The sequence below is a fragment of the Solanum verrucosum genome, unplaced genomic scaffold, assembly GCF_900185275.1.
Source record: "Solanum verrucosum unplaced genomic scaffold, falcon-dt-bn FXZP01000069.1, whole genome shotgun sequence".
Classification (NCBI taxonomy): domain Eukaryota; kingdom Viridiplantae; phylum Streptophyta; class Magnoliopsida; order Solanales; family Solanaceae; genus Solanum; species Solanum verrucosum.
In genome coordinates, this window is record NW_026020102.1 from 582,662 (window position 1) to 594,650 (window position 11,989).

Below are 11,989 nucleotides of genomic sequence, written 5' to 3' on the forward strand. Positions count from 1 at the left end.
GTACACAAAATAGCTAAGTCTACAAGATAGAAGAGTAATCCAAGTTCCAATTCAAGAACTAGTCAACTCTCAGCCCATATAGCAAGAGTGACAATCAACTCCACTAGTCTGCTCCCAACCCTGCTAGCAAGAGTGCCTATCAACCTGGGCTGTCCAGCGGTATAATACACTCATAGGGGCATCAACCGCCCAGCTAGCAAGAGTGTCTCGGGGAGTGTCAACTCCGTAGATGAACTCATATATTCAGGCTGCCTAGCCAGCAAGCCCACTCTGAGGGTCATCAACCGCCCAGCTAGCAAGAGTGCCGGAGGTATATCGACTCCGAAGAGGATCTCAAGTAGACTCCAATCCAACGTGGATAAATGTCCACCCTCATCGATATTAGAAAAATCTCCAAACTGGAAGAACTCCAATCCCGAGAAAACACACAATCTCTGATAACACATCGGAGCTGCAGAAATAGGGAGAGGAGACAGAAAGGCTATCAAGCATCGCAAATGCCTAAGCTAAGGCTCATACTATCACACCCAAGTTTGTTATCCTAGTCTACCAAGACTTAGTCCGTCCGAGTGGCGTCAAAGACATATCAAAGTCACAAGGTGCATGGGTGTAGGGCAACACTAGTATATCCTGGACTAAGGCCAAAACATGCTCCAAAAATAAGTAATCACACAAGTAAATCACATAGCATGATACAACACACATACAACCTTCTACCAGCATGTTACTACACTTGAAATAGTGGAAATCAACCCTAAATTGTGGTCTCTAACAAGAAAAGAAGGAATAATTAGGTACATGCCCCCAATTCACACTCATCACCATGATTTTACACATTCATGTTCAATTTAATTAGAAAGCAAGTTGTAGCCTTCCTGTAGGCCGATCACGCACGCTCTAAATTACCAGGCCGGAGTTTTTCCCTTCCGAACGGCCTCTAAACGCTCCCACACTATCAAAAATAGGATCACAATGTCAATACAGTCATTTAGACAGCAAAATCACCCAAAACAAAGACAGGTCAATTTTTAGAGTTATACAGGAATTGAGGGATCCATGTTGGAAATTCTGGAAATGACTTCGTCAAAAGGTCCTAAACCATGTCTTGAATTTGTGTCCCAAAAAAGGACACAATTCGCAGGTCGAAAATTGGCTAATACAACAACACAATGAAAACTCAAATCAAAGGGAAGGGGCAGCAACTTACTGGGAAAATTAACCTCGAATAGAGTACCACCAACACAATCCAATCACCTTACAACATATCTCCGACCATTACGAAAGCATAGCACTTTTAATCACCCAAATCGGAGTTAAAACGAGGGTAAAATCGTGAATATACTAAAAGGGCCAAGGCTACCTCACGACTAGCCTTAAATAGAGAGGCCTAGTCGAGATCACGACCGACCACACATGAGCACAAGGTCAAGTGCGCCAGCCATTCATGACCGCGAGGACCAAGCACGTGACCGCGACGCCTCAGCTGACAGCAAAAGGCTTGGGCCTCCAAACTTCAACGGGGTGCCCAAGATTCATTGGGAACCCTGTGCACACAAACAAACTATGCTACCCCATCGAAAACAGCATTACAGACTCAACAGAACAATCAAAATTCCCATCCGAGGTCGTTTCAATATAAAGTGGGTCCTACACTCAATTTTCATTTTCAGCCAAAATCCACAAGGGGCCTTGGAATTAGTCTAGAAGGCTCGGGACCTAAAGAAAGGGTCGTTCTAGAATAAACTCGACATTTCGGAGCTAACCGCGCTGACACAATTCTCATCCAATCTCATTTACTCACAATGTTGACTAAAGTAAAACTTAGGCTTCAAATTGAAAGTCAAAACACCTAATCACACCGACTCACACTAAAAGCCTCGAAAGTCATGCCAACTATGCTACTAGCCTATAATGACCCTTCTGAGCTGATGCAATCGTCAAAATTAGATTCTGAGGTCATATTTCTAAACTTCTAATAAAAATGATTGTTCAAGGTTCAAAAGCTCCAAAACACTAAAACTCACATAAAATCCATATAAACGATTAGGTGACCAAACTGTCCATCCCAGAAAGTCATAAACGACTTAGGGTCGCTATAGATGAGCTCTAAATGACAAACAAGAGGCATAAACATAGAAATGACCTGAAGGTCATTACACTACAAAGCAAATAGAAATCGAAAATGGGAAAAGGGGAAGAAGGAAGCAATGGTGACTGTGAGATTTAAGCTACTATTATCAGTGGTTTGAGGTGGGGTTTTGGCTGTTTGCCGGAGTTGATGATGGTTTCGGTGGCTGAAAAAGAGGGAGAATGGTAAGAAAAAGGGGTTGTTGGTGGTAGTCGTAGGTTGGGAAATGTGTTTTGGTGGTTATTTTGACAGTGCGCTGGCCGGAGGAAAGGATTTTAGGTAGTGGTTGTTTATGGATGTTGTTTGTTGATCAGCGAGTTGCTAGTAACAACATGAAAGAAAAAGAAATTGGGGGTCTTCTGATGGTGGGTTAGCGGTGGTTTGGTTTGTTGTTTGACCTGGGAAAAAAGGAAAGGGAAAGGGTTAGAGCAGTGATGGGTGAGAGAAGGAGATGTCATGGCATCGTGGTGGTGGTTGGCTTTGTTGGTCGGAACTCCGGCAGCTTGCCGGAAAAGTAATGAATAATGTAAAACCCTTTTTTTAAAAAACAATATGGAAACTCTCAACCCTAATTAACTTTGTGATCAAACATTTCCTTAAATAGAAAATTGAAAACCACCTTAGTATAATACCATGACCTTAAAATTATTCATTCTAAACAATACCCCAAAGCTTGTTGTCATGTGTACAATCCACTAGACATAAAATGAGGAATGTAGAATAAGTACAAGTCTCGGTCTTTGTTTCTCAAATAGAACAAAGTATAGAGAAAAGGGAAAAAGAGGGTCCGCCGAAGTGACAAGCAACTACCTGTTCATTTCCTCAACAAGGCTCGAAACCAGAAGAATGAGAAAGAGATCACGCGGGTCCGGACTCGGAACTTACACAAGTGTAGAAGCAATGAGTGAGTACCAATAACACGGTACCCAACAAGCAAACTAATAAACAAGGTAACTAGCTAGAAATTGAATATCCCTTACACTCTAACTGAACCTCCTCAAACTATAACCTGCACAGAAATAAGACCAACCTAGCAATTCTACAGTACACAACTCACGAGGCCCAATATTCACAATCAATAATCAAATGAATCAAGTCAAACTCAAGGTCAAGTTGTTCAATTACACAAAACAATTACATCAATCTCAAGTAACAAGCAAGTCACGCATAAGCATCAAATGCATCAAGTTACAATAATCAATCTCTTGCCAGAACCATTTACCATCGGCACAATATCATTACCCGGAACCATTTACATCGTCTTTAAATCAAATCACTAGTCGAAAATGACCTCGGCATCACAACACTCACCAGTAAAGACATCGGCATCATAGCACTCGCCGACAAAGACCTCGGCATCACAACATTCACCACCAAATACCTCGGCATCATAAATCATCACGGTGTTCACAATCAATGCACACAAGCAATATCATATCACACGGAAGAGATAATAATTCATACAATTCAAGTCTACATAAGTTCTTTCAAGCATTTCCCCAATCAATCAACAAGGGTCACAATAAGGCAAATCATATCATCATGTTTAACAGATAGCCTTATTCATTTCAACACCTTTTTATTCATTTAGATGTATCAAGTGGACAATTTAAACCCTCCACCTCATCCCCATTACTCCCAATACACAAGCAACGAAGGAAGTACACGAATTCTACTAGAATATGGGGTTTAGGAGATCACTTGCCTCAAATCAATTAATAAATCACTCCAAGATTTGAATCTTCCCCTTACAAATCACTTTCAAAGCCACACAATCTATAATAATCAAGTATTCACCATCACCATCCAGAAACAACAATACCCACATAAATTCTCTTGAAAAATAGGTCAATTAACACAAAACCCAATTCCAAAAATAAGGTTTGAATTCAAAATTTTATACTTGAAAATATTACTCAATACTTTAGGAACTCATTATAGAAAACCATTTTGAAAAAGGGATCAAAACCACTTCAAAATCACCATTTTACTAATTTCTTGGGTTCTTGAAGATAACCCCAAATTTCTCATTTCAAAGCTTGATTTGAACACATAAATACATAAGTAACAATGGTTAAATGAAGATTTAGAGTTAATAATCGTTACCCAAAATATTTTCCTCGAAAATCTAGTCCAAATTGCCACCCCAAAGCTCCCACAACTCAAAATTGGTGCCATGGGGCTTAAACCCCAAAATGACAGGCCAAAACTCTCTCTTATGTCGCAAAAATGACTAGGGGTTCACTTAAGCGAACCTCACTAAAAACAAGGGTGTCACAAAAGAAAAGGTCACTTAAGCGACAGGCCCTTCTCTTAAGCAGAGGTCGCTTAAGTGGCATGACCTTTGCAAAACCGAGGACTTCTACACCAGAAAACACAACCACAATTCAAAATATTGAAAGGACCCTTGTGGTTTGTTCGGAACCCCATACACACAACCACATATACAAATCAATTCTACTCAACATTTCAAACTCAATGGAACCGTCAAAACATGAATCTGAGGTCTCCTTGACCCACCATCCATGAAAACCACAAGAAACTAACTCAACGCTTAAAAAGGCTAAAATAAGCTCAGGACCTCATTAAAATTAATCAAGACCACTCCTAGGCCTAAAATCATCCCACCAAATCCAACTGAACTCTCAGAATTTTGATCTGAGCTTCTAAACTTCAAATGTTGATCAAAGTTTACTTAAATGCTAAAATTCGACAGCTGTAGAACTTAGGACCGCAAATCCTTAAAAAGACTGTGAATTGGAAACTAGCAGCTCTCACGTATTAGATTCCACGTTTTTGAACTAATGGAATTGACAGAATTTCATTCCGACACTCAAAACTCCAAAAGACTCCAAAAACCACTTTCTTAACAACTTAACCTTCCAAACTCAAAACTTACTAAAATGTCAACATTTACTCAATGTCCAAAACCAACCATCAAAACTCAAACCAGAAAAATTTGAGGTCAATATCGGGATAGGCAAAATGGTAATTTTCATGAAAACACCAAAAATGACCAACCGGGTCATTACATTATCCACATTTAAAAACCATGTTCGTCCTCGATCATAAAGCGAAAGAAAGTACTTAGAGCCTCGAAGAGATGAGGATATTTGGCATGCATATCCGATTCTGTCTCCCAAGTCGCCTCACGAACTGAACGATGCTTCCACTGCCCCTACATTGAAGCGATCTCCTTGGTCCTAAGCTTGCAGACCTGCCTATCCAAAATGGTTGTAGGCTCCTCCTCAAAATATAAGTCTGGAGCCAACTCAACTGAATCAAGCGAAAGTACATGGGACTTATCTGACACATACTTTTGAAGCATGGAGACATGGAACACAGGATGAACAACTAACAAGTTAGGTGGCAAGGCCAACTTATAAGCCACCTCTCTAGACTACTCAAAATCTTGAAAGGTCCAATGCATCTAGGGCTAATCTTGCACTTCTTTTCGAACCTCCTTACCCTCTTCATAGGTTACACTCGATCCAAACATGATCACCCTCCATGAACACTAGAGCTCGGGCTCTCTAATGTGTATAACTCTTCTATCAACTCTAGGTTATTAACAGTCTACCATGGATCATACAAACCTGCTCCATAGCATCTCTAAGAAAGTTTTTATCTAATGAATCCATCTCAACTGAATCAAAACATCCGATCGGAGGTCTACACCATCTGTCATACAATGTCTCAAAAGGGTCCACTTGAATACTGTAATGTTAATTATTGTTATAGGCAAACTCTGCTAGGGGCACGTCTAGCCCCAAAATCAATCACACAAGCTCGGAGCACGTCCTCCAACAGCTAAATCATCCGTTCAGACTATCTTTCTTAGGATGGAAGGGTGTACTTATATCTAGCTAAGTACCCAAGTCATGTTGCAAAGCCTTCCAAAAATGGGAAGTGAACAACGATCCTCGATTAGAGACAATAGAAACTGGGACTCCATGAAACTATACAATCTGAATGATATTAAGCTTGACTAATTTCTCTATCGTATACTTCACCCGAACTGGGATGAACTGGGCGGACTTGGTCAACCTATCAACAACCACTCAAATGAAGTCATAACCACCCACGGTGGTAGATAGTCCCACAACAAGTCTGTAGTAATCCACTCCCACTTCCAAGTAGGAATATGCATCTTCTGAGATATACCTCTAGGTTGTTGGTGCTCATACTTAACCTGCGGACAAGTCAAACACCTCAAGACAAAATCTGCAATATCCCTCTTCATACCACACTATCAATAGTGCTAGCTCAGTTCATGATACATCTTCTAAATTAAGATTTGGGCTTCGAAAAACCAACCTTAGATGCCGATTAAACAAGTTTTGAAATGCTATGCGGCAAAGAAATCCACTCCGAGCACAAATCAGATAACTAAAATGTGATGAAAATGCAAGAAATATAAATAATATTGTGTGTGTGTGAGTTTGGGAAGTTCAAAAGTGAGGGAAAATGAAAGAGTTGGAAAGTTTAAACCTTTGGCCTTTAAAAACCATCCAGTTCTCGCCCATTCGGAGACATTAGTTTTGCTCACCAACCCATTCGGCGACACGCCGAGTGGGCACTTACCTCGCCGAGTTTTACAGGACCTTCAGTTAATGTGGGGGTCCAAACGGCGGACTAGATCGTGATCGCCGACCTGGTAGGCGATTTGCCAAGTTGCTCCTAGGCTCGCCGAGTTTTACAGAGCCCAATTTCAAATTGTCTTGAGTCCAACAACGGTCTAAGTCGGGCTCGTCGACCTCTTCGGTGAGTCACCGACTGGACTTTCAGCTCGCCAACCTACATTTTTCAAACACTTCCCACACTTTGACCTGCACAATCAACACACCATTACTTCAAACTTAAACAAAAAGTAAATAAAAACTCGGGTTGCCTCCTAAGCAGCTCCTTAGTTAACGTCGCGACACGACGCAAGTCCACACTCAAACCTCATTCTTAGGGTTGGTCATAGTATCACTAGGCAACCCCCCTTGCTGTCTCGGGTTTAAATGAGATGAGATATGACCCATTTGGGTCTCTAACTGCTTGATCGAAATGGAATAGGAGGTAACCTTCTGGCTAAGGGTCGACACATTTTCTTTCATTTCTTTCAAAATCTTGTCGGATCCCTCAACTTTGTTGAGGATATGAGAAAGCATATCCTCAGATCGGCCTCCTTCTGAATCCTTTGGCTTTTGATGCTCGTGGGAGGGACATACCTATTCTTCTCCCCATCCTTTCAATTGAGATTTCAATCCCTCCATTCTCGATCACGATCCTTCCAACCTTCATCCCTGTTCCAACCTTGGTTACCACCCTGCCTCGGGTAGTTTGAACGATAACCACCACCTTGCTTGGCTAGGAAATTCACCTCTTCATTGTACAAAGCCTCAAATTTGGCCTCATCAGGATTAACAGACCTGACACCCACGACATTGACACTTCAAGCACCAACTCCCATGACATTTTTGGACAAAATGTCAAGTTGTGTCATGATCTTGGCCATGTTCTGGTCCCTCTCTTGGTCTTTCTCCATTTGCTCATTCGTCAATTTAAATGTGAGAAGGGAGACTTGATCTTCACGGGTGTACCAAGCCCGATTGATTGTGCTCATGCCATCCAAGAGTTGAGCCGCTATCACATAAGGTTGTTGCATCAAACCTCCAGGAGAAAGCTGGTCAGCAACACCCTTTTTTACCGAGTCAAGGCTCCGATTAAAATACTGCAGCAACACGTTGTCAGGCAAGCCATGAGTTGGGTATTGGAGCACAACTTCTAGAATCATAGCTAAGTTTCATGAATTGGCTAGCCCTCCAGACGCTTGAAGCTCTGAATGTTGTCCCAAAGAGTCATCATCTTTGAAGGAGGGAAAATCGCACAATAAATGCAGTGACCAGGTCCTCCCACAAAGTAATTGATTCACGTGCCAATTCAGCCAGCCAGTTACACGCTTCTCCCCTTAGAGAGAATGGGAACAATCTCAACCAGATCTACTCTTGGGATATATTCTTGAAGAAGAACGGTCCACAAACATCCACAAAATTTCTAATATGCTCATGGGGATCCTCATGAGCCAAACCACCGAACATCCCCTTCAATTGCAAGAGCTGCAACGTAGTGTTTGTGATATGGAACACCGCGTTCCCTTCGGTCAGAGGCAAGCGAATGGCACCAATTCCACCCATAAAATAGGGTCATTAGCATTAGGCTCATTGACATCGTTGAGGTTTCCGATGTCATCTTGGTGGCCTACTTAGCTACCATTGTTGCCGTTCACATTCATACTTCATGTTTCAAAACTCAAACAAGCAAAACACAACTAAAGTTAAGTAAGTTCAACTATGACTAACAAGAATAAAATTCAACTTAATTAAAGAATCTTAAACAACACCAATCCCCGGCAGCGGCGCCATTTTGATTTCACGTATTAGGACACTTCTTCCAATTCTAAGTGTCAACGATCGTTAGTCAGTAATATAACCCAACTAAGTGAGTTGGGGTCGAATCCCACAGGGAGTGGTACGTGCTTAAGATTCAAAAGCCAAGTGCAAATATGTTCAAGTCAATCATAGGTAAAACATTTACGAATAAAAGCATATTTCAAATTAAGGGGTGACACAAGTGTCAAATAACAGGGGGGTTTTGATTGTAATTATCAACTACAACAGCAGCAAATAACACAAATAAACAAGTAAAGAGACGGGTTCTTGGGAAGTGATTGGATTATAGGCTAAGGTAGACAAATGGGTAATTGCAACTAATAGTAAATAGTTGTAAATCAGTGGATAAGCTAGACTTTAGATAAACTTTCTCTCGAACAATTTACCTTGAATCAAATTGGTTTCTCTCAAACACCAATAAGCAGCAATTAAGAACAGTCTATGCTTTAGTCCATTCACTCTCTCGAGCTGAATATGTGGAAAAGGGTTTAGGATTCACTCTCTCGAGCTGAACCCATGACAACCCAATATCCACATACCATAAAATCAGTAATCTTGGTTTTAAAACCTCTCTCTGGAGCAAGCCAAAAACACGAAAGTAGAGTTGCATTTGCAACTACAACCCTTTAAATTAAATCACAATTACTGATTGAAATGACTTTTAAACAACATTTAAACTATCAATTAACAATACCCAGCAGCTAAATCAACCCATAATCACATCCCTAGAATTGGGGTTTTAACTAGACATCATAAAAAGATAAAAATCGTTACCACATTGTGTTTCTATCAACTGGATAAGATTAATCTCATCTTTACAAAGGTCAAGGTTGAAGAGTCTCAAAGACCCACCTCCAATTTATCAAAAATGGAAAACTTCAATTCTTCAAAGATAAGGAAAATATTGTCACAATACTCTCAGTTCTAACTCAAAAATTACTCTAATGAATGCTCAGAATGAAATTTGATACTAAACATAAAGTTTGAAACTGTATTTATAGTCGCCAAAAATTGTGCTGCGAAGGACCGTTTGGCACAATAAGCCGGTATCGCCGATTCACTCGGCGATCCGCCCTTTCGTAAGTTCCATTGTCGTTTTGCTTTGGCCTTCAGTATCTTTAAGTTCTGTAACTTTGAGCGATCTAGGGCTTTGCACACCGCTCTTTTCTATCGCCGACTTGATTTTCTCCTTCAGGGCTTTACACACTGAAACGTTAGGCATGATCATGGCCTTTCGGCGACTCGCCCAATGGGTTAGACGATCATCAAGCCTTCTTTTCTTCGTTCTTTCATCTTCCTTGTTCCTTTTTGCTCATTAGTGTACATGCTTTGTTCCTCAATCTAAATACCTGAAAAATCAAGGATTTACATAAGTTATTGGCACAAAATATGCATTTGAGGACACTAAATCTATTAAAATAAATCCCTAAATGAGTCCAAATGATGGACTCATCAGCAACCACCTCACTCATGACTTAGAGTTAGCGACGGTAGTTTTTGAACTTAAGATCTAAGGGCACTACATGTATGGAGTTTGTTGTGAGATCTACACTGATCACAAGAGTCTTCGATATATTATGAGCCAAATGGACCTTAATTTGAGGTAGTGTCGATGGATTGAGGTTTTCTAGGGCTATGACCTCTCTAATCTCTACCATACGGGCAAGACGAATGTAGTAGCGGACACCTTGAGTCGGAAGGGAGTGAGTATGGTAATCTAGCCTTCTTATTTTATATGAAGCAACCTTTAGATTTGGACATTCAGTCCTTAGGTAATAAGATAGTTTGATTGGATGTCTCGGACTCTAGGTGTGTTTTTGCCTATGTGGGAGTTCAGTCTTCTTTTTTTATCAAATCCATAACCAATAATTTGAGGACGAGGCCTTGGTGGAACTTTGAGATCAAGTGTTACCGGGTGATTCCGGTCAGGTTACCTCTAATTCAGATAGGTTTTTAGAGGTTTGTGGGCCGTATTTATTTCTTGAGAGTTGGGAGTTTTATTAAGTTAATACTTCAGAAGGCCCATGATTCTGGATATTTTGTTCATCTAGGCAGTGCAAAGATGTAAAGTGACTTGAGGAAGCATTACTGGTGGTCCAATATGAGGAAATATATTACTGACTATGTGTCTCATTGCCTTAGTTGCTAGAAGGTGAAGGCCGAGCACTTGAGACCAGGTGGTAAGTTTCAGAGATTACCCATTCTGGGGTGGAAATGGTATCACATCACCGTGGACTTTGTGGTAGGGTTGCCTCAAACTTCCAGAGATGTTGATAGCATTTGGGTCATTGTTGATCGATTGACCAAGTCAACACACTTCCTCCCAGTTCATTCTTCATTCAGTGCCGAGAGGTTAGCTCGTATCTACATTCCATAGGTGGTTCATCTTCATGGTGTGCCTATCTTTATTATATCATATCAGGGTGCTCAATTTACTTCTAGCTTTTGGAGGACTTTTTGGGATGAGTTGGGTACTTGTATTGATCTTAGCACAACCTTTCACCCACAGACAAATATTCAGTTGGAACGTACTATTCAAGTGCTTGAGGAAATCTTATAAGTTTGTGTTTTGGAGATCGGAGGTTAGTGGGATCAGTTCTTGCCTTTGACAGAGTTTGCGTACAATAATAACTACCATTCTAGCATCCAGATGGCCACATTTGAGGCCTTATATGGAGAGCATTGTCGCTCTCCGATTGGTTGATTTGAGTCTAGACCGCATGGTAAAAACTTGATTTAAGAGGCTTTGGAACAGGTGAGGCTGATTCAGGATAGGCTTCGTATAGCTCAGAGTAGGCACATAAGTTATGTTAATCGTAGGCGGTGACCATTGCGGTTTTCAGTTGTTGATAGAGTTTTCCTCTGTGTGTTTCCCATGAAGGGCGTGATGAGATTTGGGCGGTGAGGTAAGCTTAGCGCCAGTTATATTAAGCCTTTTAAGATCCTCTGGATAATTGGAGAGGTTGCTTATGCGTTAGCTTTTCCTCTGATGTTCTCAACTATCCACCCAGTCTTTCATATTTTCATGCTACCCTGGTATGTTCCTGATGAGTCACATGTGCTTCAGTATGATGCGGTTAAGTTGGATGATTGTTTGACCTTCATGGAGGAGTGAGTTGCATTTCCTGCCAAAGATGTACGATGTTTATATTAAGAGCCAATCATGTGGCTTAGAATCGTTGGAGGCATCGTCCAGTTAAGTAGGCTACCTGGGAGACCGAGTCTGAGATGCGAGAGCAGTTTCCTGGCTTGTTTGAGCCTTCAGGTAATTCTTGACTCATACTTTTGAGGACAAAAGTCCTTATAAGTAGTGGATATTGTAATAACCTTCAGGTCATTTCTGTGTTTATGCCTTGTGTTTGTCGTGTAGAGCTTTTCTATTGCGACATTAATTCATTTATGACTTGATGGGACTGAAAGTTGG